The sequence below is a fragment of the Labrus bergylta genome, chromosome 13, assembly GCF_963930695.1.
Source record: "Labrus bergylta chromosome 13, fLabBer1.1, whole genome shotgun sequence".
In the NCBI taxonomy this organism is placed as follows: domain Eukaryota; kingdom Metazoa; phylum Chordata; class Actinopteri; order Labriformes; family Labridae; genus Labrus; species Labrus bergylta.
In genome coordinates, this window is record NC_089207.1 from 22,114,936 (window position 1) to 22,141,316 (window position 26,381).

A 26,381-nucleotide genomic window follows, 5' to 3' on the forward strand; every position below is an offset into this window, starting at 1 on the left:
ACATGCTTAGTCTGTTTTCGCATAGAGGCTTACATTGTTTCTTCTATGTATCACATTACAATTATATAGGAGGAAGTCTTGGCAACAGACTGACTAATTGAAGCATTTGGTCAATAATGGAGTATTTTTGATTTGATTGATCATTTATGGAAAAGTTGATTTGATTCAAATGCAGTTGAGTGCTGTGAATGCTGGTTTCATTGTCTGAGTATGGTCTAGCTTGACCTGGGCTATTTTGAGATGGAACATTGACATTATTTCCATAATTTTAAAGATAAATAAGTGTGATTAGATGCATTAGGTGATAAAGAAGTGCTTTTGCTTTTATAGTAAGAAGGCTTAGGTCTCCTTTGGGGTTGGCAAATTCATTCACTTTCAAGTGTGGTAACAGTACTTTCTAAATAGTTTGACTAGTTTCAGTTTGACTTATAATACGAGGAACTAAGAGGGTCATTGTAATGTCAAAGATGGACACCAAAATTACAAAATCAATCACTCCTGTTGATGTAGTACAGAAGACTAATCCTCTTGTTAAAGATATTCCAAAAATATCAGAAAAATGGAGTAAGCGTTGGCCTGACATTGACCAGCCTTGGCCAGTGGAGGGGACTTTGAACCCGGATGTGATCAAAACAATACAGGTACTTGTGTCTATATACAAGGTAAAGCAGAAGAAGGGGAAAAAGGGAAAAAGGCGTATGGAGAAAAGACAAACTGAGCTTGGAGTTCTGCAGTTGTTTGAAAATGAAGGACAGAAACTGTTAGAAGCTGCAAATGAAAAAAGAGGCCGCGGTATGCAAGAAATACAGAAAAATGATAAGGCAGTGGGTAAGTTAATGGAGAAGGTTAACACACCCTTCTCACATACTGCCTTAGTAAAGAAGCCCCCGCCTTATGAGAAGGAAGTGAAGTTTACTGATGTTTACCCCCAGCTCCCAGTGATTATACAGAAGGGCAACTATCACATCACAGACGAGGATGAACAAATAATCGAGAAGGGAAAGGTTACAACGACCATAGAAATGTACCCAAGCTCCGACAGCAAACATAAAAAGACCCGTTTGAGAAGTTGTAGCGGTCAGCAGTTCAGACGACTGGACATAGAGGATGACAGTGAGAGTGATTCGGATGAAGCTGTTGGTGGATATGACCCAGCAGTAAGACGGATGTTGGCTAAAGCGGAGAAAAAAGGAGACAAGCCAATAAGAAGAGTGGATCCAGGAAAGGACGACACAGATGTGAGCAATGATGATGAAGACTCAGAGAGAGAAGGTTCTTCATATCTTCACCCATTAGCAGCCGGTTTAGGGGTGGAAGATGATGGATGCAGCGCTTTAAGAGAGGTGGAGAGAACTATAGATAGATGCCTTGTGAAAATGAATGAATCTACCTGTCCAGCAACCCAGCATGTCTTGGAAAGGCAACTAGAGGAACTGAAAAAAACACGGAAGAAAATACAGAAGAAGTCTCAAAGGTCTGACACTTTGGGGTATGAATTACGTCCAAGAAAAGAAAAGAGATTCAATAAAATGTGTCCAGTAATTGTGCGAGGCCAAAATTTAGAGTATAAACCTTGGCAAAGTACAGACATGTCAAACATACTTGAAAAGTTACCCACTCTTCAAGATGGAGCGCATCCTTGGATTTCGAAGTTGGAAGAGGTTTTGGTGGGAACACAGCCTGCCATGGGAGACATTAAGAGACTCTTGGCTAGCCTCATTGGGGTCCCAGCGATGGAGGAAATCCTACAGGCGGCAGGCCTTAATAGATATGTGGCAACTGCAGTATATGATCCGGAATTGTTGGCTGCCAGTAGAGGTCGGATGTGGAGAGCATTGAGAGATACATTTCCAACCAACGTACACCCTGATAATATTCTCATTGAACCATTGGGCCCACAGGAAAACCCAAGAGCTTATGTGTCAAGGGCTCATCAAGTGTGGAGAAATGTCACAGGAAATGACCCGGATTTGAATCAAATGGAGCAATCAATTTTGAGAGCTAAGATACAGAAGGGATTGCCCCTACCAGTGCGGAGCAAGCTGGCGGAGGTGGTTGGTCTTGGAAGCATGGCAAAAGGTGTGTATACAGATCACATAGCACATCAAGTTGATCTGTATCGGAAAAAAGAGCATGACCAGAAGGAACAGGACCAGGAAACTCTTAGAAAGCTTAACCAACTACAGCTGGTGGATAATAAGAAGAAGGAGAAGAAACAAGCTGTGGTTATGCAGAGTCAGCCTCAATCAACTCAATTACCACCACAACCGCAGCATGACCAGATCCAGTATCAGCCACCCCAGCCGTTATCCATGATCCCCAATGCTCCTTTTCCGCAACCAGGGTTTGGCCAACCACAGATAGGAAGTTTAGGAAGAGGAAGAGGAGGAAATTTTCAACAATCTTGGGGAGCATGTCATAATTGTGGTCAGATAGGCCACTTTGCTCGTAACTGTGATAAAACAGGAGGAGGTTTCAGAAGAGGCTTCAGAGGAGGCTTCAGAGGAGACATCAGAGGAAAACCAAGGGAACTCATGGGACCGGTGAACCCTTACAGGGGCCCGGAGCCAGGGTTCTAGGGGTGCCCAGAAGACTCGAAAGGGGGGTGTCAGCTGGTAGTGTCAGGGCCGGAGCAAGATCCAACAATAGTGGTGAAAGTCAATGATCAACCATTGGAAGTAATGGCGGATTGCGGAGCAGCTTTTACCTGTGTTCGGCCTGAAGATGCTATACATCTCCCCATGTCTGACCAATTGGTACGGACGATCGGGTTTGAGGGTGTGAAACAGCTGATTCCTCTCACAAAACCAATTGAGCTCTGCTATAAACATCGGAAAATCACAATACCTATATTGGTGTCAAAACATACGCCCATTGCACTCTTGGGAAGAGATGCTTTATGCAAACTGAATTGTACAATACGGTGTACACCAGACGGCTGTCTGGTGGATGTGCCGAGTGATGTTTATCACCAACTATTTATGACACCGGAGACTGACACTTCTTCAGTGTACTGGATTGGAAATCTTAGTCCAGAGCTATTGGAGCCGGCCAAGCTGTGGGAGAAGTTCATTGTAGCAAATATGCCTAATGCTAAGCTCCCTGAGTATTCACACCACTGCACACTTAAATATTTTAAGAACGCTGGTCAAATAAATCCGGAGGAGTGGTTGAGTAGTCAACCTAAACAGGTTCACCTTAACTCATGTTGCATGATTTTGGGGCCACAAGGAGCAGCGATGAAGATAAACAGTGATGATTATCTTAACAAGGAGCACGACATCAAGGAAAGTGTTCCACATGTGACTTTGCTGGTTGCTGAAGGATTTGAACAGAAGCATATAGGGGCAATGATGGCAGAAGCTGAGAAAATACAGTTTGCACCAACAAAGGAGAATCCTGCTATCTGGATGAGTGAAGATCAGCAGTTCATGAAAATCATGATCTCAGCTCAAGGACAAGGACGACCACAAGTGGTGATAATGACTCATGAGTCAATTTTCAGTGCTAAATTAGACTCAGATAGTATGACAGAGGGGATGTTACAACAAGTTCCAGAATGTTTGTGGTCACGGCATAGTACTGATATTGGCCTTGTGAAGTCAGCCCAACCGGTGAGAGTTGAACTTCGACCAGGAAGCAAACCTCCTTGGAAGAACCAATATCCACTAAAAGAGGAGGCAATTCAAGGGATTGAACCACAAATTGAAGGTCTGTTGCAAGCAGGTGTGTTGGAGAAATGTTCAGATCCACAGAGTAACACACCTATATTGCCTTTAAAGAAGCCAGATGAATCGTATCGCTTGGTACATGATTTAAGAGAGGTAAATGAAGTGGTGGCTGACTTTTCGGCGGATGTGCCCGATCCTCATACTATGTTGGCCCAAATTCCCTCAGACGCTACACATTTCACAGTGTTAGATTTGTGTGGAGCATTTTTTAGTGTTCCACTAAGTGAAGAAAGTCAAGGGTTGTTTGGATTTACATATAAAGGACAGGCTTTCAAATATAAGAGGCTCCCTCAAGGATTCAAACATAGCCCTCATATTTTCAATAAAGTGTTGAAGGATGATTTGGCAGGGTTAAATCAGATTTTGAAAAGTACTGTTATTCAGTATGTAGATGATATTGTCATCTGTTCACCAGATAAGGAAACATGCCAAAAAGATTCAATTAAATTGTTGCAGTTATTGGCAGAAAAAGGACACAAGGCTTCTCGGAAGAAGTTGCAATTCTGTCAGGAGAAGGTGGTGTATCTGGGTCAAACAATAACTCAGGGACACAGAGGCATCTCTGACAACCATTTGGAAGCCATTCGAAAGGCGCCGAAGCCCAGAACAGTCAGAGAGATGATGACATTTCTTGGAATTGCGGGATATTCTTCAGCATGGGTGGAGGACTATGCCACTCTAACAGGGCCTTTGAGGGCTATGATCAAAGAAACCGGGAATGCTCAACTCCATTGCAATCTCACCTGGACGCAGGAAAGTCTTGTGGCATTTGAGACGATTAAACAGAGGTTACAGGAAGCACCAGCGCTAGCATTGCCAGATTATTCTAAGAACTTTTTGTTGTATGTGTCTACATCCACTGGGGGTAAATATGCATGTGCAGTTCTTTGTCAGCCCACAGGTACGGGGACAAGTCCTCAACCTGTTTCTTATTATTCTACTGGCTATTCTGAAGTGGAGATGGGGTTACCACTGTGCTACAGAGCAATGGCGGGAGTTTATCTAATGTATGATAAAGCATCATCAGTAACTATGGGTTACCCTGTAACAATTCTTACCCACCATAGTCTCAGAAATCTTCTGAATTTTGGTAAATATACTTTGACTATGCCTAGGCTTAGAGACTATCATAGGCTTTTAGAGCAGGAAGATGTCACCTTGGTAAGGTGTGTCACAGTAAATCCAGCTGAGAACTTGCCGACTCCAGAGGATGGGGAGCCACATGATTGTGTTCAGGAAGTGGAGAGATATTCGAAGCTCCGGTCGGATTTACAAGCTCTTCCACTGCATGAGTCGGATGTGGAGTATTGGACTGATGGGTCCTGCTATCGTGTGGATGATGCATTGAGTGCTGGTTATGCAGTAGTCAAAGCCCAGGGGACGGAGTTTGTTGTTGAAAAAGCAGAAGAAATACCACAACCTGCATCTGCACAGCTTGCTGAGCTAGTGGGGCTGACTGAAGCATGTCTGTTGGCTGAAGGCAAGCGGGTGACGATATATACAGATTCGGCATATGCACATAATGTGTGCCACCTATTTGGATCGGTGTGGAAGAATCGGGGGTTTAAGAAAACAGATGGTTCTCCGATACAGCATCATGCCCAGATAATGAAATTGTTGCATGCGATGATGAAGCCGAAGGAAATCTCAGTGACTAAGTGTGCAGCACACAAAAAGGACATGTCAAGGGTCACACAAGGTAACAAAGTAGCTGATGAGGCTGCAAAGGCGATAACAGGAGCAAACAAATTGGGCAAAGTTCTTCTGATCACCCATGAAGTGGACTTGGAGGATAACATTACGCTCAGGGATGTTGTCTCAATGCAAGAAGCTGCTTCTGCGATGGATAAACAATTATGGAGAGACAGAGGAGCCACTCAAGATTCCACTGGCCTGTGGAGAAATCATGAAGGACTGCTGGTAGCGCCCCCAGACCTGCTGGGTCTGATGATCCAGGAGGCACATGGTTTAGCCCATGTTGCAAGGGGGGAGGTTAGGAGAAAGATCACGAAAGAATATGGTTTTTGGGCACCGTACTTGCTTGAACAGATTGATTATGTCATAGGCAGGTGTACTATCTGTCTAAAAAATAACGTTCGTAGGGGTGTGATGGTTCCTCCCGGTTACATTCCAACGCCAACAGGTCCTATGCGTGAGTTAGTTGTGGATTTTGTTGACATGATAAGACCGGTAGGAGGTAAAAGATATATGTTAGTTGTTGTGGATAGATTTTCAAGGTGGCCTGAGGCCTGTCCAACTAAGCGGAAAGATGCTCAGTCTGTTGCCAAGTTTTTGTGTCGTGAGGTTATAAGCAGGTGGGGACTCCCAGACCGCATATCCTCAGATAATGGGAAAGACTTCGTGGATAAAACAGTAAGACTAATTCTGCAAAAATTGGGAATTAAACAACGTTTAGGAGCTGTTTATCATCCGCAAAGCCAAGGTGCTTGTGAAAAAATGAATGGTGTGTTAAAAAACCGCATTGTTAAAATCTGCCAACACACAGGTTTGAATTGGGTGGAAGCGCTTCCACTGGCGTTAATGGTGTGTCGTTCAAGTGGGCTCCGTGATTTGCGCATGACACCCCATGAGTTGGCAATGGGCAGAAGGATGCCGACACCTTGTTTGCGTACAAGTGGCAAGGGTCCAAGTTTAGCCCTTTTAGAAGATGAAATGCGAGTGTATGTTAATTACATGGCTGCTTTACATAAGAGAATATACACATATGTCTCTGACAGGCAAAAACGAGAGGAGGTGCAAGAGAGACTCGATGAGCAAAAGACGAATGCAGTGCAACCTGGAGACAAGGTATTCGTGAAGGTGTTTAGGAGGAAGTGGTTTAATGAACGCCGCGAAGGACCATTTGAAGTAGTCCGCAGTACGGGAACTGCGGTCCAGGTTAAAGGGTCTCCTACCTGGTATCATTTATCACATTGTGTTAAAGCGCCAACAGAAGAGGTTCCACGATCACAGAACCGAGATGTTGAAAGCGCAAGAGAGCCAACAGAAGCTGCGGAAGCAGCAGAGGTTCGTGCAGACCCCCAAGGTCACGATCCGGAAGAAGGGATTGACCATGTTGGGGCTATGCATGATGATTTTGATTACACTTTTGATGATGTCAGGGATGACTTGTCAGTCCATGAGCAAGAAAGACGATTTGGTGACATTGATTTACAACATGTCCCAGAAACAACAGAGTCTATTTCTCAAGAGCATGAGTCAAAGACTCCAGAGGGCTGTGATGCCTCTACAGGAAAATTCACAGACCCAGTTGGACCAAGGAGTCCAAGGCCAACCCGAAGAAAGGTTAGACCAAAACGTTACGAGGACTAGAGTAGAAGTGATTTTGGGAAAGTCAGTTCAGCTCCCATGTCAGTGTACAAAGGAAAATAATGGGAAAGGAAAATTCCGAGTCAAGTGGGAAGATAGCCATGGTAAGGTTATTGATTTATTGGGGACATCACCACTAGAAAAGTATGTGTTGCTTAATGATCGAAAAAGGTCAAAGATTGAGGGAGACTGTAGTCTTTATTTACGTAGATCTCAGATTGAAGATCAAGGTGACTATAAGTGTACATATTATGACCCAAAATTAGTAAATATGGGAGAGCATAGTGTCCAATTGGGGTTAGGTTACAGAAACAGTATTGTGACTTTAGTGGTACTAAATGAAACTAGAATTGCAAAACCCCTGGTTGTTGAAGTAGGAAAACTGTCAACTACCATATCAACTCTCCCGCTGATTGAGAAAATAAAGCAGACATCCACCTTTTCAAAACTGAAGGTTACTGACGTCACAGAGATATTGCATCTAAATACAGCTGAGCCTCAAATGATTTCTACAACTCAAATTCCTGTAAACATTGTGATTAAAGCTACGTTAGGGAATTCAGCACGCCTTCCATGTAAATGTGGAAAATGGAATAATGATGGTAATAATCCCCCTAATTGGAAAAATGCTCGTGGTGAAGAAATAGTGCTAACAGGACCTGAAATTAATAGTGTGCCTCGTGATCAAAGAAAGTATATTTTGTATAATCACATAAGGTTGTTTAGGGTTGAAGACGACTGTACACTTGTCCTAATCAATGTAACAGGGGAAGATCAGGGAGAATATACATGCACTTATTTGGATCCAGAGTTTAAATTTGTACCATATCACAATTATTGGGTAAAAGGGTATAGAACTCGTAAGATAATGCTTGTGATAGAAGGCCTAGATCCTATTGAAGTAGTTACGGTGGCTAAAGAGGTTCAAAAGCAACTAGTCACTCCAAGGGTGACTGATGAACAGATGATGTCTACTACTGTAGCTCAGAGAATAACTAGTAGTATTAACGTATCAACTTTGGTTACTACTCTAGCTGCGAGTAATTTTACAAGTGAGGTTGTAAAGATGGGATCTACTATCAACGAAACAATGATGAGTTCTTCGGTGTCTACAAAGTCTGTAGGTATGATGTTGACATCTGTTGCTACATCTACATTAGTTAAGGCAGCTGAAACAATTCAGATGTCTATGTCGAATCTGATTGGTGATTTTGTAGATGCTGACGGAACATCAGAAGTCATGACTAAACATCTTCATGCATTAGAGAAGCGTGAAACCCAATGGAAAGCTTATGGGTTTGATTCCTCGGTGTTGCAAATTGCAGACCCGTGGGCAAGTAGAAATATGTGGTACCAACAGTTGACTCACTCTGTTAGATTGGCTAGTAATTTGAGTGGTCCATGTGTCGTGAGAGTTCCAGCACCAGGCACATGGCCTTCAATTCTAGAGACGGTACCAGAACCTTTAACTTCTAAATGTCAAAATTATGCGCTATCGTGGTTGGTATTTAAGCAACAAGCACCATATGATTATTGGATGGCCGTGTCGGTGCATCTATTTACACCTCAACGGAATTGTGCTTGGTTGAAGAACTTATCATATATAAATCTCCTTGATCAGTATGAAGATATTACAACAGCAGTCCCTGATCCTATGGAAGTGACACCTGTGAAGGTTAAATCTTGTTTTTGTTCAAATGGTACTCATGGTGGAGATGGTATGTTTATGGGAATATCAGAATGTGATAACTATATGATGCAATTTGGACGACGTGATCAAAGGGCTATTGATGACATGTATATAGTGACCTTTCATGCACCACATCGCCGACTGAGTAAAACTCTAAGTGTAAAGAATCAAACTTTACCGGGTAATTTTACCATAGGAACATTTAAAGATATCTGGTGGATTTGTGGCGATAAGGCATACTTATTTTTACCTTATGGTTGGATTGGATGTTGTTATATGGCACAGTTGAAACTTCCGTATGATGTTTTTGTTATTCAGAAGGGACAAGGGTCTGATGAGGATAACTCTACGACAATCTCTAGCAGTAGAAAGAAAAGAGATTTGGCACAATTTCACAACTTGGAGTCTTATCATTGGAGGATAAGTTTGGGAGAGAAATGGGGAATAGGATTGTTTCCATGTTATGGTGTTACATACTTAGCTGATCATATTGATAATATTACATATACCCTGCAAGGTTTTGCAAACGAGACCATAAAAGGTTTTGAATATTTGTCGAATACTCAGAGGAGTCATCGATTGACGTTGCTGAAACATGACATGGCTCTTGATTACATTTTGGCCAAACAAGGTGGCCTCTGTGTAGCTTTGAATCTAACTGGAGAAGCCTGTTACACTTTGATTCCTGATGCTACTGACAATATGACTAGTGTCATAGATGCTTTGAAACTAATTAGGGATTCATTTGGTCCATCAGAAAGAGCGGGATGGTCTGCGAATACCTGGTTACAAGACCAATTAGGACCAGTAGGAGCTATAATGGTTCAGATTTTGGTGGCTACCCTTCTATCACTGTGTGTGATGTTTTGTTTTTGTACGCTGTTGTTGACCTTTGCTAAGGCTATGATATTGAGATGGGTAGGAGTTGTGATGCCAGGAGAAAACATTCAGATGCCGCTACTGAGTGGTAATGACCTAAGTGAAGGTGAGGAGGTCATAGAGATTGGAGAGAAATATCCATTTTTGAATATCTGAATTCAACATTGACTCACTATTATTTTGAACTGGAAGTGAATTGATAAAAGGGGGGAATTGAATATTTTAATCATGTATATTAATCATGTATATGTTAATCATGTAGTGGAATAATGTGAAAGTAAGATACAAAAATGAATATCTTTGATGGTTTTGTATGTACAAAGATACTGGTTGTTGATTTTTCTTCCCAGGATGATATTTGGGAGACCAATGTGAAGGTGGCTGATTGTCCAGAGATCCTTCCAGATTAATGGAGTTGAAACAACCAAACTTAAGAAAATGGAGGATGGAAATGGACAACGGAAACCTGAATGAAGACATCATGATGAGGGGTTTCGATTGAAAAATCATTGAAGGTTTATTACAATGTAACTTGTATTGTTGATAAATATTTTTGTATGTTTTACTTTATAGTAGATATTTTTAGCAAGACATATTTTTCTGGAACTGTATGAGATGCATATATTGGGACCTCAGGTGTTTTCTTTCTTTATCGATCCTTAGGGAAAGTGGTGTTAGGTAGGGAGAGGTCCATTGGAAGGTGCGATGGGTCGACCAGCCTGACTTTGGACAATTTTTAGATTTTATTTCTGAGGTTTTGAATGTGTGCATTTATATATCATCCTGAAAAGCTTTCATAACCCTTTTTCTTTTTAATTGGTTTGGAGTACTATAGGTGGTTGCCTGGGGCAGAGGAACCGTGAGAGAGTTTTCCTGTCTAGATTGTTTGATGGATAATAAAGAAAGATAGCTGCCTGATGGGTTTTTCGCTCTCACACTCCACAAATAAAAATTTTACTATATTACTAAGGTTAAGCATGAACAGAAGTGATTCGTATGAGGCTAATTAACATCATAATTGTATAATTTATCTTGTTTGCGAGACTATAGTCTCGCTAGGGGGGACTATGAAGTGTCTGATGTAACTAGGACAGAGATAATATAAGTTTACAATGGGTGCGTCTGGTGATAGTATCTGAAGGAGATTTAGGAGTCCCCTTAGCTGGAATGTTTAAATTGGGGTGTTGTATAGGAGTATTGCCATATATGGTTGTGTAACTTGATGTTTTTATGACCCATGACGGGAAAACAGATGTTTAGATGCATATAAGCAATTGTCTCTGTGTGTTCGACAGAGATCATTATTGGCTTCTTGATCCTCCTGGTCAGACGTGACCAGTGATTCTGTTTCTTGCTTAAATAAAATTATACTCTTTGAAAGCAAGTCAGTCTCAACGGCGAATTTCTTCATCATCAAACATATCAACAACAAGGAAATCCACATCAGTAATCAAAGGTTCTACTCCCAGGTTTGAACAGGTGAAGCTTTCATAGACAGGTGAATTTGTGAAGGTGCTGCTGGGAGTTGAACCCAGGATCTCCTGTTTACTAGACAGGTGCTTTCACCAACTAAGCCACAGCACCCCTTAGAAGAGCACAATTTGGGACCATCACAGCAAATACCTTTGTAGCAATCTTACAAAAGTACCTGAGGTGGGTTGCACCATTGACCTTTGCCTGAAGCTGCACATGAAGTTTTACTGCTCCGAAGACTCAGGTAAATGTAACATAGACAGCGCTGGAATTTTATCCCAGGATCTCCTGTTTACTACACAGGCACTTTGACCAACTAAGCCACAGCGCCATCAGCTGCTTCACATGTGAATGTTTCATGTTCAGAGTTTCATTGAATCAACTCAGCTTGTGAACATCTCCCTTCCCTGTTCAGTCAAGTCAATCATAATTTGAGCATCCCTGGCATTCTGTAAAGGTCAAGGGGCAAATTGGAAATGACTGCTGTGAAGTGATGTTTGATAAGATGACTACCGAGTCTAAAGACATGACACTTGTAATGTAGAGAAAAGCCACTTCTCTCTCCTGGGTGACCTTGAAGAATCCAGTAATATGCAATTCTCGTCCCTGGGTGGGCTCGAACCACCATCCTCTCGGTTAACAGCCGAGCGCGCTGACCAATTGCGCCACAGAGACATGCTGTGATTGCAGAGTCCATTCTCGCTGACAAGAAACATGTCTTCTTTGATGACATCAGTCTGTCACCTTCAACCTTGTCTAGGAACCATTCTATTTGGGGAAAAGTAATCAAGATTGCTGCTACCAGGTTTGAACAGTAGTAGCTTTCATGGACAGGTGAAATGTATCACCTCAGCTTGTTAACATCTCCCTTCCCTGTTCAGTCAAGTCAACCATAATTAGAGCATTCCTGGCAGTCTGTAAAGGTCAAGGGGCAAATTGGAAATGCTCCCAGGTTTGAACAGTAGAAGTTTCCATACACAAGTGAATTTGTGAAGGTGCTGCTGGGAGTTGAACCCAGGATCTCCTGTTTACTAGACAGGTGCTTTCACCAACTAAGCCACAGCACCCCTTGAAAAAAAAAGCATAATTTGGGACCATCACAGCAAATACCTTTGCAGCAATCTTACAAAAGTACCTGAGGTGGGTTGCACCATTGACCTTTGCCTGAAGATGCACATGAAGTTTTACTGCTCCGAAAACTCAGGTAAATGCAACATAGGTACCGCTTTGATTCAAACCCAGGATCTCCTGTTTACTACATAGGCACTTTGACCAACTAAGCCAGGGCTCCACCAGCTGTTTTGCATGTGAATGTTTCATGTTCAGAGTTTGATTGAATCAACTCAGCTTGTGAACATCTCCCTTCCCTGTTCAGTCAAGTCAATCATAATTTGAGCATCCCTGGCATTCTGTAAAGGTCAAGGGGCAAATTGGAAATGACTGCTGTGAAGTCATGTTTGGTAAGATGACTACCGAGTCTAAAGACATGACACTTGTCATGTAGAGAAAAGTCACTTCTCTCTCCTGGGTGACCTTGAAGAATCCAGTAATATTCAATTCTCGCCCTTGGGTGGGCTCAAACCACAGTCCTCTCGGTTAACAGCCGAGCGCGCTGACAGATTGCGCAACACAGACATGCTGTGATTGCCGAGTCCATTCTCGCTGACATGAAACATGTCTTCTTTGGTGACATCAGTGTGTCTCCTTCAATCTTGTCTAGAAAAGGTTCTATTTGTGGGAAAAGTAATCAAAGGTTCTACTCCCAGGTTTGAACAGTTGAAGCTTTCATAGACAGGTGAATTTGTGAAGGTGCTGCTGGGAGTTGAACCCAGGATCTCCTGTTTACTAGACAGGTGCTTTCACCAACTAAGCCACAGCACCCCTTAGAAGAGTACAATTTGGGACCATCACAGCAAATACCTTTGTAGCAATCTTACAAAAGTACCTGAGGTGGGTTGCACCATTGACCTTTGCCTGAAGCTGCACATGAAGTTTTACTGCTCCGAAGACTCAGGTAAATGTAACATAGACAGCGCTGGAATTTTATCCCAGGATCTCCTGTTTACTAGACAGGCACTTTGACCAACTAAGCCACAGCGCCATCAGCTGCTTCACATGTGAATGTTTCATGTTCAGAGTTTCATTGAATCAACTCAGCTTGTGAACATCTCCCTTCCCTGTTCAGTCAAGTCAATCATAATTTGAGCATCCCTGGCATTCTGTAAAGGTCAAGGGGCAAATTGGAAATGACTGCTGTGAAGTCATGTTTGGTAAGATGACTACCGAGTCTAAAGACATGACACTTGTCATGTAGAGAAAAGTCACTTCTCTCTCCTGGGTGACCTTGAAGAATCCAGTAATATTCAATTCTCGTCCTTGGGTGGGCTCAAACCACAGTCCTCTCGGTTAATAGCCGAGCGCGCTGACAGATTGCGCAACAAAGACATGCTGTGATTGCCGAGTCCATTCTCGCTGACATGAAACATGTCTTCTTTGGTGACATCAGTGTGTCTCCTCCAATCTTGTCTAGAAAAGGTTCTATTCGTGGGAAAAGTAATCAAAGGTTCTACTCCCAGGTTTGAACAGTTGAAGCTTTCATAGACAGGTGAATTTGTGAGGGTGCTGCTGGGAGTTGAACCCAGGATCTCCTGTTTACTAGACAGGTGCTTTCACCAACTAAGCCACAGCACCCCTTAGAAGAGTACAATTTGGGACCATCACAGCAAATACCTTTGTAGCAATCTTACAAAAGTACCTGAGGTGGGTTGCACCATTGACCTTTGCCTGAAGCTGCACATGAAGTTTTACTGCTCCGAAGACTCAGGTAAATGTAACATAGACAGCGCTGGAATTTTATCCCAGGATCTCCTGTTTACTAGACAGGCACTTTGACCAACTAAGCCACAGCGCCATCAGCTGCTTCACATGTGAATGTTTCATGTTCAGAGTTTCATTGAATCAACTCAGCTTGTGAACATCTCCCTTCCCTGTTCAGTCAAGTCAATCATAATTTGAGCATCCCTGGCATTCTGTAAATGTCAAGGGGCAAATTGGAAATGACTGCTGTGAAGTCATGTTTGATAAGATGACTACCGAGTCTAAAGACATGACACTTGTAATGTAGAGAAAAGCCACTTCTCTCTCCTGGGTGACCTTGAAGAATCCAGTAATATGCAAATCTCGTCCCTGGGTGGGCTCGAACCACCATCCTCTTGGTTAACAGCCGAGCGCGCTGACCAATTGCGCCACAGAGACATGCTGTGATTGCAGAGTCCATTCTCGCTGACAAGAAACATGTCTTCTTTGATGACATCAGTCTGTCACCTTCAACCTTGTCTAGGAACCATTCTATTTGGGGAAAAGTAATCAAGATTGCTGCTACCAGGTTTGAACAGTAGTAGCTTTCATGGACAGGTGAAATGTATCACCTCAGCTTGTTAACATCTCCCTTCCCTGTTCAGTCAAGTCAACCATAATTAGAGCATTCCTGGCAGTCTGTAAAGGTCAAGGGGCAAATTGGAAATGCTCCCAGGTTTGAACAGTAGAAGTTTCCATACACAAGTGAATTTGTGAAGGTGCTGCTGGGAGTTGAACCCAGGATCTCCTGTTTACTAGACAGGTGCTTTCACCAACTAAGCCACAGCACCCCTTGAAAAAAAAAGCATAATTTGGGACCATCACAGCAAATACCTTTGCAGCAATCTTACGAAAAGTACCTGAGGTGGGTTGCACCATTGACCTTTGCCTGAAGATGCACATGAAGTTTTACTGCTCCGAAAACTCAGGTAAATGCAACATAGGTACCGCTTTGATTCAAACCCAGGATCTCCTGTTTACTACATAGGCACTTTGACCAACTAAGCCAGGGCTCCACCAGCTGTTTTGCATGTGAATGTTTCATGTTCAGAGTTTGATTGAATCAACTCAGCTTGTGAACATCTCCCTTCCCTGTTAAGTCAAGTCAATCATAATTTGAGCATCCCTGGCATTCTGTAAAGGTCAAGGGGCAAATTGGAAATGACTGCTGTGAAGTCATGTTTGGTAAGATGACTACCGAGTCTAAAGACATGACACTTGTCATGTAGAGAAAAGTCACTTCTCTCTCCTGGGTGACCTTGAAGAATCCAGTAATATTCAATTCTCGTCCTTGGGTGGGCTCAAATCACAGTCCTCTCGGTTAACAGCCGAGCGCGCTGACAGATTGCGCAACAAAGACATGCTGTGATTGCCGAGTCCATTCTCGCTGACATGAAACATGTCTTCTTTGGTGACATCAGTGTGTCTCCTCCAATCTTGTCTAGAAAAGGTTCTATTCGTGGGAAAAGTAATCAAAGGTTCTACTCCCAGGTTTGAACAGTTGAAGCTTTCATAGACAGGTGAATTTGTGAAGGTGCTGCTGGGAGTTGAACCTGGGATCTCCTGTTTACTAGACAGGTGCTTTCACCAACTGAGCCACAGCACCCCTTAGAAGAATACAATTTGGGACCATCACAGCAAATACCTTTGTAGCAATCTTACAAAAGTACCTGAGGTGGGTTGCACCATTGACCTTTGCCTGAAGCTGCACATGAAGTTTTACTGCTCCGAAGACTCAGGTAAATGTAACATAGACAGCGCTGGAATTTTATCCCAGGATCTCCTGTTTACTAGACAGGCACTTTGACCAACTAAGCCACAGCGCCATCAGCTGCTTCACATGTGAATGTTTCATGTTCAGAGTTTGATTGAATCAACTCAGCTTGTGAACATCTCCCTTCCCTGTTCAGTCAAGTCAATCATAATTTGAGCATCCCTGGCATTCTGTAAAGGTCAAGGGGCAAATTGGAAATGACTGCTGTCAAGTCATGTTTGGTAAGATGACTACCGAGTCGAAAGACATGACACTTGTAATGTAGAGAAAAGCCACTTCTCTCTCCTGGGCGACCTTGAAGAATCCAGTAATATGCAATTGTCGTCCCTGGGTGGGCTCGAACCACCATCCTCTCGGTTAACAGCCGAGCGCGCTGACCGATTGCGCAACAGAGACATGCTGTGATTGCAGAGTCCATTCTCGCTGACATGAAACATGTCTTCTTTGGTGACATCAGTGTGTCTTGAAAAGGTTCTATTTGGGGAAAGGTAATCAAAGGTTCTACTCCTGGGTTTGAACAGTTGACGCTTTCATAGACAGGTGAATTTGTGAAGGTGCTGCTGGGAGTTGAACCCAGGATCTCCTGTTTACTAGACAGGCGCTTTCACCAACTAAGCCACAGCACCCTGTAGAAGAGCACAATTTGGGACCATCACAGCAAATACCTTTGTAGCAATCTTACAAAAGTACCTGAGGTGGGTTGCACCATTGACCTTTGCCTGAAGCTGCACATGAAGTTTTACTGCTCCGAAGACTCAGGTAAATGCAACATAGGCAGCGCTTAGATTTAAACCCAGGATCTCCTGTTTACTAGATAGGCACTTTGACCAACTAAGCCAGGGTTCCACCAGCTGCATTGCATGTGAATGTTTCATGTTCAGAGTTTGATTGAATCAACTCAGCTTGTGAACATCTCCCTTCCCTGTTAAGTCAAGTCAATCATAATTTGAGCATCCCTGGCATTCTGTAAAGGTCAAGGGGCAAATTGGAAATGACTGCTGTGAAGTCATGTTTGGTAAGATGACTACCGAGTCTAAAGACATGACACTTGTCATGTAGAGAAAAGTCACTTCTCTCTCCTGGGTGACCTTGAAGAATCCAGTAATATTCAGTTCTCGTCCTTGAGTGGGCTCAAACCACAGTCCTCTCGGTTAACAGCCGAGCGCGCTGACAGATTGCGCAACAGAGACATGCTGTGATTGCTGAGTCCATTCTCGCTGACATGAAACATGTCTTCTTTGGTGACATCAGTGTGTCTCCTTCAATCTTGTCTAGAAAAGGTTCTATTTGTGGGAAAAGTAATCAAAGGTTCTACTCCCAGGTTTGAACAGTTGAAGCTTTCATAGACAGGTGAATTTGTGAAGGTGCTGCTGGGAGTTGAACCCAGGATCTCCTGTTTACTAGACAGGTGCTTTCACCAACTAAGCCACAGCACCCCTTAGAAGAGTACAATTTGGGACCATCACAGCAAATACCTTTGTAGCAATCTTACAAAAGTACCTGAGGTGGGTTGCACCATTGACCTTTGCCTGAAGCTGCACATGAAGTTTTACTGCTCCAAAGACTCAGGTAAATGTAACATAGACAGCGCTGGAATTTTATCCCAGGATCTCCTGTTTACTAGACAGGCACTTTGACCAACTAAGCCACAGCGCCATCAGCTGCTTCACATGTGAATGTTTCATGTTCAGAGTTTCATTGAATCAACTCAGCTTGTGAACATCTCCCTTCCCTGTTCAGTCAAGTCAATCATAATTTGAGCATCCCTGGCATTCTGTAAAGGTCAAGGGGCAAATTGGAAATGACTGCTGTGAAGTGATGTTTGATAAGATGACTACCGAGTCTAAAGACATGACACTTGTAATGTAGAGAAAAGCCACTTCTCTCTCCTGGGTGACCTTGAAGAATCCAGTAATATGCAATTCTCGTCCCTGGGTGGGCTCGAACCACCATCCTCTCGGTTAACAGCCGAGCGCGCTGACCAATTGCGCCACAGAGACATGCTGTGATTGCAGAGTCCGTTCTCGCTGACAAGAAACATGTCTTCTTTGATGACATCAGTCTGTCAACTTCAACCTTGTCTAGGAACCATTCTATTTGGGGAAAAGTAATCAAGATTGCTGCTACCAGGTTTGAACAGTAGTAGCTTTCATGGACAGGTGAAATGTATCACCTCAGCTTGTTAACATCTCCCTTCCCTGTTCAGTCAAGTCAACCATAATTAGAGCATTCCTGGCAGTCTGTAAAGGTCAAGGGGCAAATTGGAAATGCTCCCAGGTTTGAACAGTAGAAGTTTTGATACACAAGTGAATTTGTGAAGGTGCTGCTGGGAGTTGAACCCAGGATCTCCTGTTTACTAGACAGGTGCTTTCACCAACTAAGCCACAGCACCCCTTGAAAAAAAAAGCATAATTTGGGACCATCACAGCAAATACCTTTGCAGCAATCTTACAAAAGTACCTGAGGTGGGTTGCACCATTGACCTTTGCCTGAAGATGCACATGAAGTTTTACTGCTCCGAAAACTCAGGTAAATGCAACATAGGTACCGCTTTGATTCAAACCCAGGATCTCCTGTTTACTACACAGGCACTTTGACCAACTAAGCCAGGGCTCCACCAGCTGTTTTGCATGTGAATGTTTCATGTTCAGAGTTTGATTGAATCAACTCAGCTTGTGAACATCTCCCTTCCCTGTTAAGTCAAGTCAATCATAATTTGAGCATCCCTGGCATTCTGTAAAGGTCAAGGGGCAAATTGGAAATGACTGCTGTGAAGTCATGTTTGGTAAGATGACTACCGAGTCTAAAGACATGACACTTGTCATGTAGAGAAAAGTCACTTCTCTCTCCTGGGTGACCTTGAAGAATCCAGTAATATTCAATTCTCGTCCTTGGGTGGGCTCAAACCACAGTCCTCTTGGTTAACAGCCGAGCGCGCTGACAGATTGCGCAACAAAGACATGCTGTGATTGCCGAGTCCATTCTCGCTGACATGAAACATGTCTTCTTTGGTGACATCAGTGTGTCTCCTCCAATCTTGTCTAGAAAAGGTTCTATTCGTGGGAAAAGTAATCAAAGGTTCTACTCCCAGGTTTGAACAGTTGAAGCTTTCATAGACAGGTGAATTTGTGAAGGTGCTGCTGGGAGTTGAACCCAGGATCTCCTGTTTACTAGACAGGTGCTTTCACCAACTAAGCCACAGCACCCCTTAGAAGAGTACAATTTGGGACCATCACAGCAAATACCTTTGTAGCAATCTTACAAAAGTACCTGAGGTGGGTTGCACCATTGACCTTTGCCTGAAGCTGCACATGAAGTTTTACTGCTCCGAAGACTCAGGTAAATGTAACATAGACAGCGCTGGAATTTTATCCCAGGATCTCCTGTTTACTAGACAGGCACTTTGACCAACTAAGCCACAGCGCCATCAGCTGCTTCACATGTGAATGTTTCATGTTCAGAGTTTGATTGAATCAACTCAGCTTGTGAACATCTCCCTTCCCTGTTCAGTCAAGTCAATCATAATTTGAGCATCCCTGGCATTCTGTAAATGTCAAGGGGCAAATTGGAAATGACTGCTGTGAAGTCATGTTTGATAAGATGACTACCGAGTCTAAAGACATGACACTTGTAATGTAGAGAAAAGCCACTTCTCTCTCCTGGGTGACCTTGAAGAATCCAGTAATATGCAATTCTCGTCCCTGGGTGGGCTCGAACCACCATCCTCTCGGTTAACAGCCGAGCGCGCTGACCAATTGCGCCACAGAGACATGCTGTGATTGCAGAGTCCATTCTCGCTGACAAGAAACATGTCTTCTTTGATGACATCAGTCTGTCACCTTCAACCTTGTCTAGGAACCATTCTATTTGGGGAAAAGTAATCAAGATTGCTGCTATCAGGTTTGAACAGTAGTAGCTTTCATGGACAGGTGAAATGTATCACCTCAGCTTGTTAACATCTCCCTTCCCTGTTCAGTCAAGTCAACCATAATTAGAGCATTCCTGGCAGTCTGTAAAGGTCAAGGGGCAAATTGGAAATGCTCCCAGGTTTGAACAGTAGAAGTTTCCATACACAAGTGAATTTGTGAAGGTGCTGCTGGGAGTTGAACCCAGGATCTCCTGTTTACTAGACAGGTGCTTTCACCAACTAAGCCACAGCACCCCTTGAAAAAAAAAGCATAATTTGGGACCATCACAGCAAATACCTTTGCAGCAATCTTACGAAAAGTACCTGAGGTGGGTTGCACCATTGACCTTTGCCTGAAGATGCACATGAAGTTTTACTGCTCCGAAAACTCAGGTAAATGCAACATAGGTACCGCTTTGATTCAAACCCAGGATCTCCTGTTTACTACATAGGCACTTTGACCAACTAAGCCAGGGCTCCACCAGCTGTTTTGCATGTGAATGTTTCATGTTCAGAGTTTGATTGAATCAACTCAGCTTGTGAACATCTCCCTTCCCTGTTAAGTCAAGTCAATCATAATTTGAGCATCCCTGGCATTCTGTAAAGGTCAAGGGGCAAATTGGAAATGACTGCTGTGAAGTCATGTTTGGTAAGATGACTACCGAGTCTAAAGACATGACACTTGTCATGTAGAGAAAAGTCACTTCTCTCTCCTGGGTGACCTTGAAGAATCCAGTAATATTCAATTCTCGTCCTTGGGTGGGCTCAAACCACAGTCCTCTCGGTTAACAGCCGAGCGCGCTGACAGATTGCGCAACAAAGACATGCTGTGATTGCCGAGTCCATTCTCGCTGACATGAAACATGTCTTCTTTGGTGACATCAGTGTGTCTCCTCCAATCTTGTCTAGAAAAGGTTCTATTCGTGGGAAAAGTAATCAAAGGTTCTACTCCCAGGTTTGAACAGTTGAAGCTTTCATAGACAGGTGAATTTGTGAAGGTGCTGCTGGGAGTTGAACCTGGGATCTCCTGTTTACTAGACAGGTGCTTTCACCAACTGAGCCACAGCACCCCTTAGAAGAGTACAATTTGGGACCATCACAGCAAATACCTTTGTAGCAATCTTACAAAAGTACCTGAGGTGGGTTGCACCATTGACCTTTGCCTGAAGCTGCACATGAAGTTTTACTGCTCCGAAGACTCAGGTAAATGTAACATAGACAGCGCTGGAATTTTATCCCAGGATCTCCTGTTTACTAGACAGGCACTTTGACCAACTAAGCCACAGCGCCATCAGCTGCTTCACATGTGAATGTTTCATGTTCAGAGTTTGATTGAATCAACTCAGCTTGTGAACATCTCCCTTCCCTGTTCAGTCAAGTCAATCATAATTTGAGCATCCCTGGCATTCTGTAAAGGTCAAGGGGCAAATTGGAAATGACTGCTGTCAAGTCATGTTTGGTAAGATGACTACCGAGTCGAAAGACATGACACTTGTAATGTAGAGAAAAGCCACTTCTCTCTCCTGGGCGACCTTGAAGAATCCAGTAATATGCAATTGTCGTCCCTGGGTGGGCTCGAACCACCATCCTCTCGGTTAACAGCCGAGCGCGCTGACCGATTGCGCAACAGAGACATGCTGTGATTGCAGAGTCCATTCTCGCTGACATGAAACATGTCTTCTTTGGTGACATCAGTGTGTCTTGAAAAGGTTCTATTTGGGGAAAGGTAATCAAAGGTTCTACTCCTGGGTTTGAACAGTTGACGCTTTCATAGACAGGTGAATTTGTGAAGGTGCTGCTGGGAGTTGAACCCAGGATCTCCTGTTTACTAGACAGGCGCTTTCACCAACTAAGCCACAGCACCCTGTGGAAGAGCACAATTTGGGACCATCACAGCAAATACCTTTGTAGCAATCTTACAAAAGTACCTGAGGTGGGTTGCACCATTGACCTTTGCCTGAAGCTGCACATGAAGTTTTACTGCTCCGAAGACTCAGGTAAATGCAACATAGGCAGCGCTTAGATTTAAACCCAGGATCTCCTGTTTACTAGATAGGCACTTTGACCAACTAAGCCAGGGTTCCACCAGCTGCATTGCATGTGAATGTTTCATGTTCAGAGTTTGATTGAATCAACTCAGCTTGTGAACATCTCCCTTCCCTGTTAAGTCAAGTCAATCATAATTTGAGCATCCCTGGCATTCTGTAAAGGTCAAGGGGCAAATTGGAAATGACTGCTGTGAAGTCATGTTTGGTAAGATGACTACCGAGTCTAAAGACATGACACTTGTCATGTAGAGAAAAGTCACTTCTCTCTCCTGGGTGACCTTGAAGAATCCAGTAATATTCAGTTCTCGTCCTTGAGTGGGCTCAAACCACAGTCCTCTCGGTTAACAGCCGAGCGCGCTGACAGATTGCGCAACAGAGACATGCTGTGATTGCTGAGTCCATTCTCGCTGACATGAAACATGTCTTCTTTGGTGGCATCAGTGTGTCTCCTTCAATCTTGTCTAGAAAAGGTTCTATTTGGGGAAAAGTAATCAAAGATTCTACTCCTGGGTTTGAACAGTTGAAGCTTTCATAGACAGGTGAATTTGTGAAGGTTCTGCTGGGAGTTGAACCCAGGATCTCCTGTTTACTAGACAGGTGCTTTCACCAACTATGCCACAGCACCGCTTAGAAGAGTACAATTTGGGACCATCACAGCAAATACCTTTGTAGCAATCTTACAAAAGTACCTGAGGTGGGTTGCACCATTGACCTTTGCCTGAAGATCCACATGAAGTTTTACTGGTCCGAAAACTCAGGTAAATGCAACATAGGTACCGCTTTGATTCAAACCCAGGATCTCCTGTTTACTAGATAGGCACTTTGACCAACTAAGCCAGGGCTGCACCAGCTGTTTTGCATGTGAATGTTTCATGTTCAGAGTTTGATTAAATCAACTCAGCTTGTGAACATCTCCCTTCCCTGTTAAGTCAAGTCAATCATAATTTGAGCATCCCTGGCATTCTGTAAAGGTCAAGGGGCAAATTGGAAATGACTGCTGTCAAGTCATGTTTGGTAAGATGACTACCGAGTCTAAAGACATGACACTTGTCATGTAGAGAAAAGTCACTTCTCTCTCCTGGGTGACCTTGAAGAATCCAGTAATATTCAATTCTCGTCCTTGGGTGGGCTTAAACCACAATCCTCTCGGTTAACAGCCAAGCGCGCTGACAGATTGCGCAACAGATTGCGCAACAGAGACATGCTGTGATTGCCGAGTCCATTCTCGCTGACATGAAACATGTCTTCTTTGGTGACATCAGTGTGTCTCCTTCAATCTTGTCTAGAAAAGGTTCTATTCGGGGAAAAGTAATCTAAGGTTCTAGTCCCAGGTTTGAACAGTTGAAGCTTTCATAGACAGGTGAATTTGTGAAGGTGCTGCTGGGAGTTGAACCCAGGATCTCCTGTTTACAAGACAGCTGCTTTCACCAACTAAGCCACAGCACCCCTTAAAGCACAATTTGGGACCATCACAGCAAATACCTTTGTAGCAATCTTACAAAAGTACCTGAGGTGGGTTGCACCATTGACCTTTGCCTGAAGCTGCACATGAAGTTTTACTGCTCCGAAGACTCAGGTAAATGTAACATAGGCAGGGCTGGAATTTTAACCCAGGATCTCCTGTTTACTAGACAGGCACTTTGACCAACTAAGCCACAGCGCCATCAGCTGCTTCACATGCAAATGTTTCATGTTCAGAGTTTGATTGAATCAACTCAGCTTGTGAACATCTCCCTTCCCTGTTCAGTCAAGTCAATCATAATTTGAGCATCCCTGGCATTCTGTAAAGGTCAAGGGGCAAATTGGAAATGACTGCTGTCAAGTCATGTTTGGTAAGATGACTACCGAGTCGAAAGACATGACACTTGTAATGTAGAGAAAAGCCACTTCTCTCTCCTGGGTGACCTTGAAGAATCCAGTAATATGCAATTGTCGTCCCTGGGTGGGCTCGAACCACCATCCTCTCGGTTAACAGCCGAGCGCGCTGACCGATTGCGCAACAGAGACATGCTGTGATTGCAGAGTCCATTCTCGCTGACATGAAACATGTCTTCTTTGGTGACATCAGTGTGTCTTGAAAAGGTTCTATTTGGGGAAAGGTAATCAAAGGTTCTACTCCTGGGTTTGAACAGTTGACGCTTTCATAGACAGGTGAATTTGTGAAGGTGCTGCTGGGAGTTGAACCCAGGATCTCCTGTTTACTAGACAGGCGCTTTCACCAACTAAGCCACAGCACCCTGTAGAAGAGCACAATTTGGGACCATCACAGCAAATACCTTTGTAGCAATCTTACAAAAGTACCTGAGGTGGGTTGCACCATTGACCTTTGCCTGAAGCTGCACATGAAGTTTTACTGCTCCGAAGACTCAGGTAAATGCAACATAGGCAGCGCTTAGATTTAAACCCAGGATCTCCTGTTTACTAGATAGGCACTTTGACCAACTAAGCCAGGGTTCCACCAGCTGCATTGCATGTGAATGTTTCATGTTCAGAGTTTGATTGAATCAACTCAGCTTGTGAACATCTCCCTTCCCTGTTAAGTCAAGTCAATCGTAATTTGAGCATCCCTGGCATTCTGTAAAGGTCAAGGGGCAAATTGGAAATGACTGCTGTGAAGTCATGTTTGGTAAGATGACTACCGAGTCTAAAGACATGACACTTGTCATGTAGAGAAAAGTCACTTCTCTCTCCTGGGTGACCTTGAAGAATCCAGTAATATTCAGTTCTCGTCCTTGAGTGGGCTCAAACCACAGTCCTCTCGGTTAACAGCCGAGCGCGCTGACAGATTGCGCAACAGAGACATGCTGTGATTGCTGAGTCCATTCTCGCTGACATGAAACATGTCTTCTTTGGTGGCATCAGTGTGTCTCCTTCGGTGACATCAGTGTGTCTCCTTCAATCTTGTCTAGAAAAGGTTCTATTTGGGGAAAAGTAATCAAAGATTCTACTCCTGGGTTTGAACAGTTGAAGCTTTCATAGACAGGTGAATTTGTGAAGGTTCTGCTGGGAGTTGAACCCAGGATCTCCTGTTTACTAGACAGGTGCTTTCACCAACTATGCCACAGCACCGCTTAGAAGAGTACAATTTGGGACCATCACAGCAAATACCTTTGTAGCAATCTTACAAAAGTACCTGAGGTGGGTTGCACCATTGACCTTTGCCTGAAGATCCACATGAAGTTTTACTGGTCCGAAAACTCAGGTAAATGCAACATAGGTACCGCTTTGATTCAAACCCAGGATCTCCTGTTTACTAGATAGGCACTTTGACCAACTAAGCCAGGGCTGCACCAGCTGTTTTGCATGTGAATGTTTCATGTTCAGAGTTTGATTAAATCAACTCAGCTTGTGAACATCTCCCTTCCCTGTTAAGTCAAGTCAATCATAATTTGAGCATCCCTGGCATTCTGTAAAGGTCAAGGGGCAAATTGGAAATGACTGCTGTCAAGTCATGTTTGGTAAGATGACTACCGAGTCTAAAGACATGACACTTGTCATGTAGAGAAAAGTCACTTCTCTCTCCTGGGTGACCTTGAAGAATCCAGTAATATTCAATTCTCGTCCTTGGGTGGGCTTAAACCACAATCCTCTCGGTTAACAGCCAAGCGCGCTGACAGATTGCGCAACAGATTGCGCAACAGAGACATGCTGTGATTGCCGAGTCCATTCTCGCTGACATGAAACATGTCTTCTTTGGTGACATCAGTGTGTCTCCTTCAATCTTGTCTAGAAAAGGTTCTATTCGGGGAAAAGTAATCTAAGGTTCTAGTCCCAGGTTTGAACAGTTGAAGCTTTCATAGACAGGTGAATTTGTGAAGGTGCTGCTGGGAGTTGAACCCAGGATCTCCTGTTTACAAGACAGCTGCTTTCACCAACTAAGCCACAGCACCCCTTAAAGCACAATTTGGGACCATCACAGCAAATACCTTTGTAGCAATCTTACAAAAGTACCTGAGGTGGGTTGCACCATTGACCTTTGCCTGAAGCTGCACATGAAGTTTTACTGCTCCGAAGACTCAGGTAAATGTAACATAGGCAGGGCTGGAATTTTAACCCAGGATCTCCTGTTTACTAGACAGGCACTTTGACCAACTAAGCCACAGCGCCATCAGCTGCTTCACATGCAAATGTTTCATGTTCAGAGTTTGATTGAATCAACTCAGCTTGTGAACATCTCCCTTCCCTGTTCAGTCAAGTCAATCATAATTTGAGCATCCATGGCATTCTGTAAAGGTCAAGGGGCAAATTGGAAATGACTGCTGTCAAGTCATGTTTGGTAAGATGACTACCGAGTGTAAAGACATGACACTTGTCATGTACAGAAAAGTCACTTCTCTCTCCTGGGTGACATTGAAGAATCCAGTGATATGCAATTCTTGTCCCTGGGTGGGCTTGAACCACCATTCTCTTGGTTAACAGCCAAGTGCGCTGACTGATTGCGCCACAGAGACATGCTGTCTTCCCAGAGTCCATTCTCGCTGACATGAAACATGTCTTCTTTGATGACATCAGTCTGTCACCTTCAACCTTGTCTAGGAACCATTCTATTTGGGGAAAAGTAATCAAGATTGTTGCTACCAGGTTTGAACAGTAGTAGCTTTCATGGGCAGGTGAAATGTATCACCTCAGCTTGTTAACATCTCCCTTCCCTGTTCAGTCAAGTCAACCATAATTAGAGCATTCCTGGCAGTCT

At 43.5% G+C, this 26,381-nt stretch overlaps 26 non-coding genes across 26 annotated transcripts; all 26 read right to left on the reverse strand.

Annotated features, from left to right (window-relative positions):
* Positions 1–11,140: 11,140 nt before the first annotated feature.
* Positions 11,141–11,214, reverse strand: trnat-agu (transfer RNA threonine (anticodon AGU)). The gene has a single exon. It is a non-coding gene; the product is annotated as a tRNA-Thr (tRNA).
* A 490-nt stretch (positions 11,215–11,704) lies between these two features.
* trnan-guu (transfer RNA asparagine (anticodon GUU)) lies at positions 11,705–11,778 on the reverse strand. The gene has a single exon. It is a non-coding gene; the product is annotated as a tRNA-Asn (tRNA).
* Positions 11,779–12,096: 318 nt separating this feature from the next.
* On the reverse strand, positions 12,097–12,170 carry trnat-agu (transfer RNA threonine (anticodon AGU)). The gene has a single exon. It is a non-coding gene; the product is annotated as a tRNA-Thr (tRNA).
* A 740-nt stretch (positions 12,171–12,910) lies between these two features.
* Positions 12,911–12,984, reverse strand: trnat-agu (transfer RNA threonine (anticodon AGU)). Its single transcript has one exon. It is a non-coding gene; the product is annotated as a tRNA-Thr (tRNA).
* A 736-nt stretch (positions 12,985–13,720) lies between these two features.
* trnat-agu (transfer RNA threonine (anticodon AGU)) lies at positions 13,721–13,794 on the reverse strand. The gene has a single exon. It is a non-coding gene; the product is annotated as a tRNA-Thr (tRNA).
* Positions 13,795–14,284: 490 nt separating this feature from the next.
* trnan-guu (transfer RNA asparagine (anticodon GUU)) lies at positions 14,285–14,358 on the reverse strand. Its single transcript has one exon. It is a non-coding gene; the product is annotated as a tRNA-Asn (tRNA).
* A 318-nt stretch (positions 14,359–14,676) lies between these two features.
* Positions 14,677–14,750, reverse strand: trnat-agu (transfer RNA threonine (anticodon AGU)). The gene has a single exon. It is a non-coding gene; the product is annotated as a tRNA-Thr (tRNA).
* Positions 14,751–15,491: 741 nt separating this feature from the next.
* trnat-agu (transfer RNA threonine (anticodon AGU)) lies at positions 15,492–15,565 on the reverse strand. Its single transcript has one exon. It is a non-coding gene; the product is annotated as a tRNA-Thr (tRNA).
* Positions 15,566–16,055: 490 nt separating this feature from the next.
* trnan-guu (transfer RNA asparagine (anticodon GUU)) lies at positions 16,056–16,129 on the reverse strand. The gene has a single exon. It is a non-coding gene; the product is annotated as a tRNA-Asn (tRNA).
* A 156-nt stretch (positions 16,130–16,285) lies between these two features.
* On the reverse strand, positions 16,286–16,359 carry trnat-agu (transfer RNA threonine (anticodon AGU)). Its single transcript has one exon. It is a non-coding gene; the product is annotated as a tRNA-Thr (tRNA).
* A 736-nt stretch (positions 16,360–17,095) lies between these two features.
* trnat-agu (transfer RNA threonine (anticodon AGU)) lies at positions 17,096–17,169 on the reverse strand. The gene has a single exon. It is a non-coding gene; the product is annotated as a tRNA-Thr (tRNA).
* A 490-nt stretch (positions 17,170–17,659) lies between these two features.
* trnan-guu (transfer RNA asparagine (anticodon GUU)) lies at positions 17,660–17,733 on the reverse strand. Its single transcript has one exon. It is a non-coding gene; the product is annotated as a tRNA-Asn (tRNA).
* A 318-nt stretch (positions 17,734–18,051) lies between these two features.
* Positions 18,052–18,125, reverse strand: trnat-agu (transfer RNA threonine (anticodon AGU)). Its single transcript has one exon. It is a non-coding gene; the product is annotated as a tRNA-Thr (tRNA).
* Positions 18,126–18,865: 740 nt separating this feature from the next.
* Positions 18,866–18,939, reverse strand: trnat-agu (transfer RNA threonine (anticodon AGU)). The gene has a single exon. It is a non-coding gene; the product is annotated as a tRNA-Thr (tRNA).
* Positions 18,940–19,429: 490 nt separating this feature from the next.
* On the reverse strand, positions 19,430–19,503 carry trnan-guu (transfer RNA asparagine (anticodon GUU)). The gene has a single exon. It is a non-coding gene; the product is annotated as a tRNA-Asn (tRNA).
* Positions 19,504–19,821: 318 nt separating this feature from the next.
* trnat-agu (transfer RNA threonine (anticodon AGU)) lies at positions 19,822–19,895 on the reverse strand. The gene has a single exon. It is a non-coding gene; the product is annotated as a tRNA-Thr (tRNA).
* Positions 19,896–20,636: 741 nt separating this feature from the next.
* trnat-agu (transfer RNA threonine (anticodon AGU)) lies at positions 20,637–20,710 on the reverse strand. Its single transcript has one exon. It is a non-coding gene; the product is annotated as a tRNA-Thr (tRNA).
* Positions 20,711–21,200: 490 nt separating this feature from the next.
* trnan-guu (transfer RNA asparagine (anticodon GUU)) lies at positions 21,201–21,274 on the reverse strand. The gene has a single exon. It is a non-coding gene; the product is annotated as a tRNA-Asn (tRNA).
* Positions 21,275–21,430: 156 nt separating this feature from the next.
* trnat-agu (transfer RNA threonine (anticodon AGU)) lies at positions 21,431–21,504 on the reverse strand. The gene has a single exon. It is a non-coding gene; the product is annotated as a tRNA-Thr (tRNA).
* A 735-nt stretch (positions 21,505–22,239) lies between these two features.
* Positions 22,240–22,313, reverse strand: trnat-agu (transfer RNA threonine (anticodon AGU)). The gene has a single exon. It is a non-coding gene; the product is annotated as a tRNA-Thr (tRNA).
* A 747-nt stretch (positions 22,314–23,060) lies between these two features.
* Positions 23,061–23,134, reverse strand: trnat-ugu (transfer RNA threonine (anticodon UGU)). Its single transcript has one exon. It is a non-coding gene; the product is annotated as a tRNA-Thr (tRNA).
* A 487-nt stretch (positions 23,135–23,621) lies between these two features.
* Positions 23,622–23,695, reverse strand: trnan-guu (transfer RNA asparagine (anticodon GUU)). Its single transcript has one exon. It is a non-coding gene; the product is annotated as a tRNA-Asn (tRNA).
* Positions 23,696–23,851: 156 nt separating this feature from the next.
* Positions 23,852–23,925, reverse strand: trnat-agu (transfer RNA threonine (anticodon AGU)). The gene has a single exon. It is a non-coding gene; the product is annotated as a tRNA-Thr (tRNA).
* A 758-nt stretch (positions 23,926–24,683) lies between these two features.
* trnat-agu (transfer RNA threonine (anticodon AGU)) lies at positions 24,684–24,757 on the reverse strand. The gene has a single exon. It is a non-coding gene; the product is annotated as a tRNA-Thr (tRNA).
* A 747-nt stretch (positions 24,758–25,504) lies between these two features.
* Positions 25,505–25,578, reverse strand: trnat-ugu (transfer RNA threonine (anticodon UGU)). Its single transcript has one exon. It is a non-coding gene; the product is annotated as a tRNA-Thr (tRNA).
* A 487-nt stretch (positions 25,579–26,065) lies between these two features.
* trnan-guu (transfer RNA asparagine (anticodon GUU)) lies at positions 26,066–26,139 on the reverse strand. Its single transcript has one exon. It is a non-coding gene; the product is annotated as a tRNA-Asn (tRNA).
* Positions 26,140–26,381: the final 242 nt, after the last annotated feature.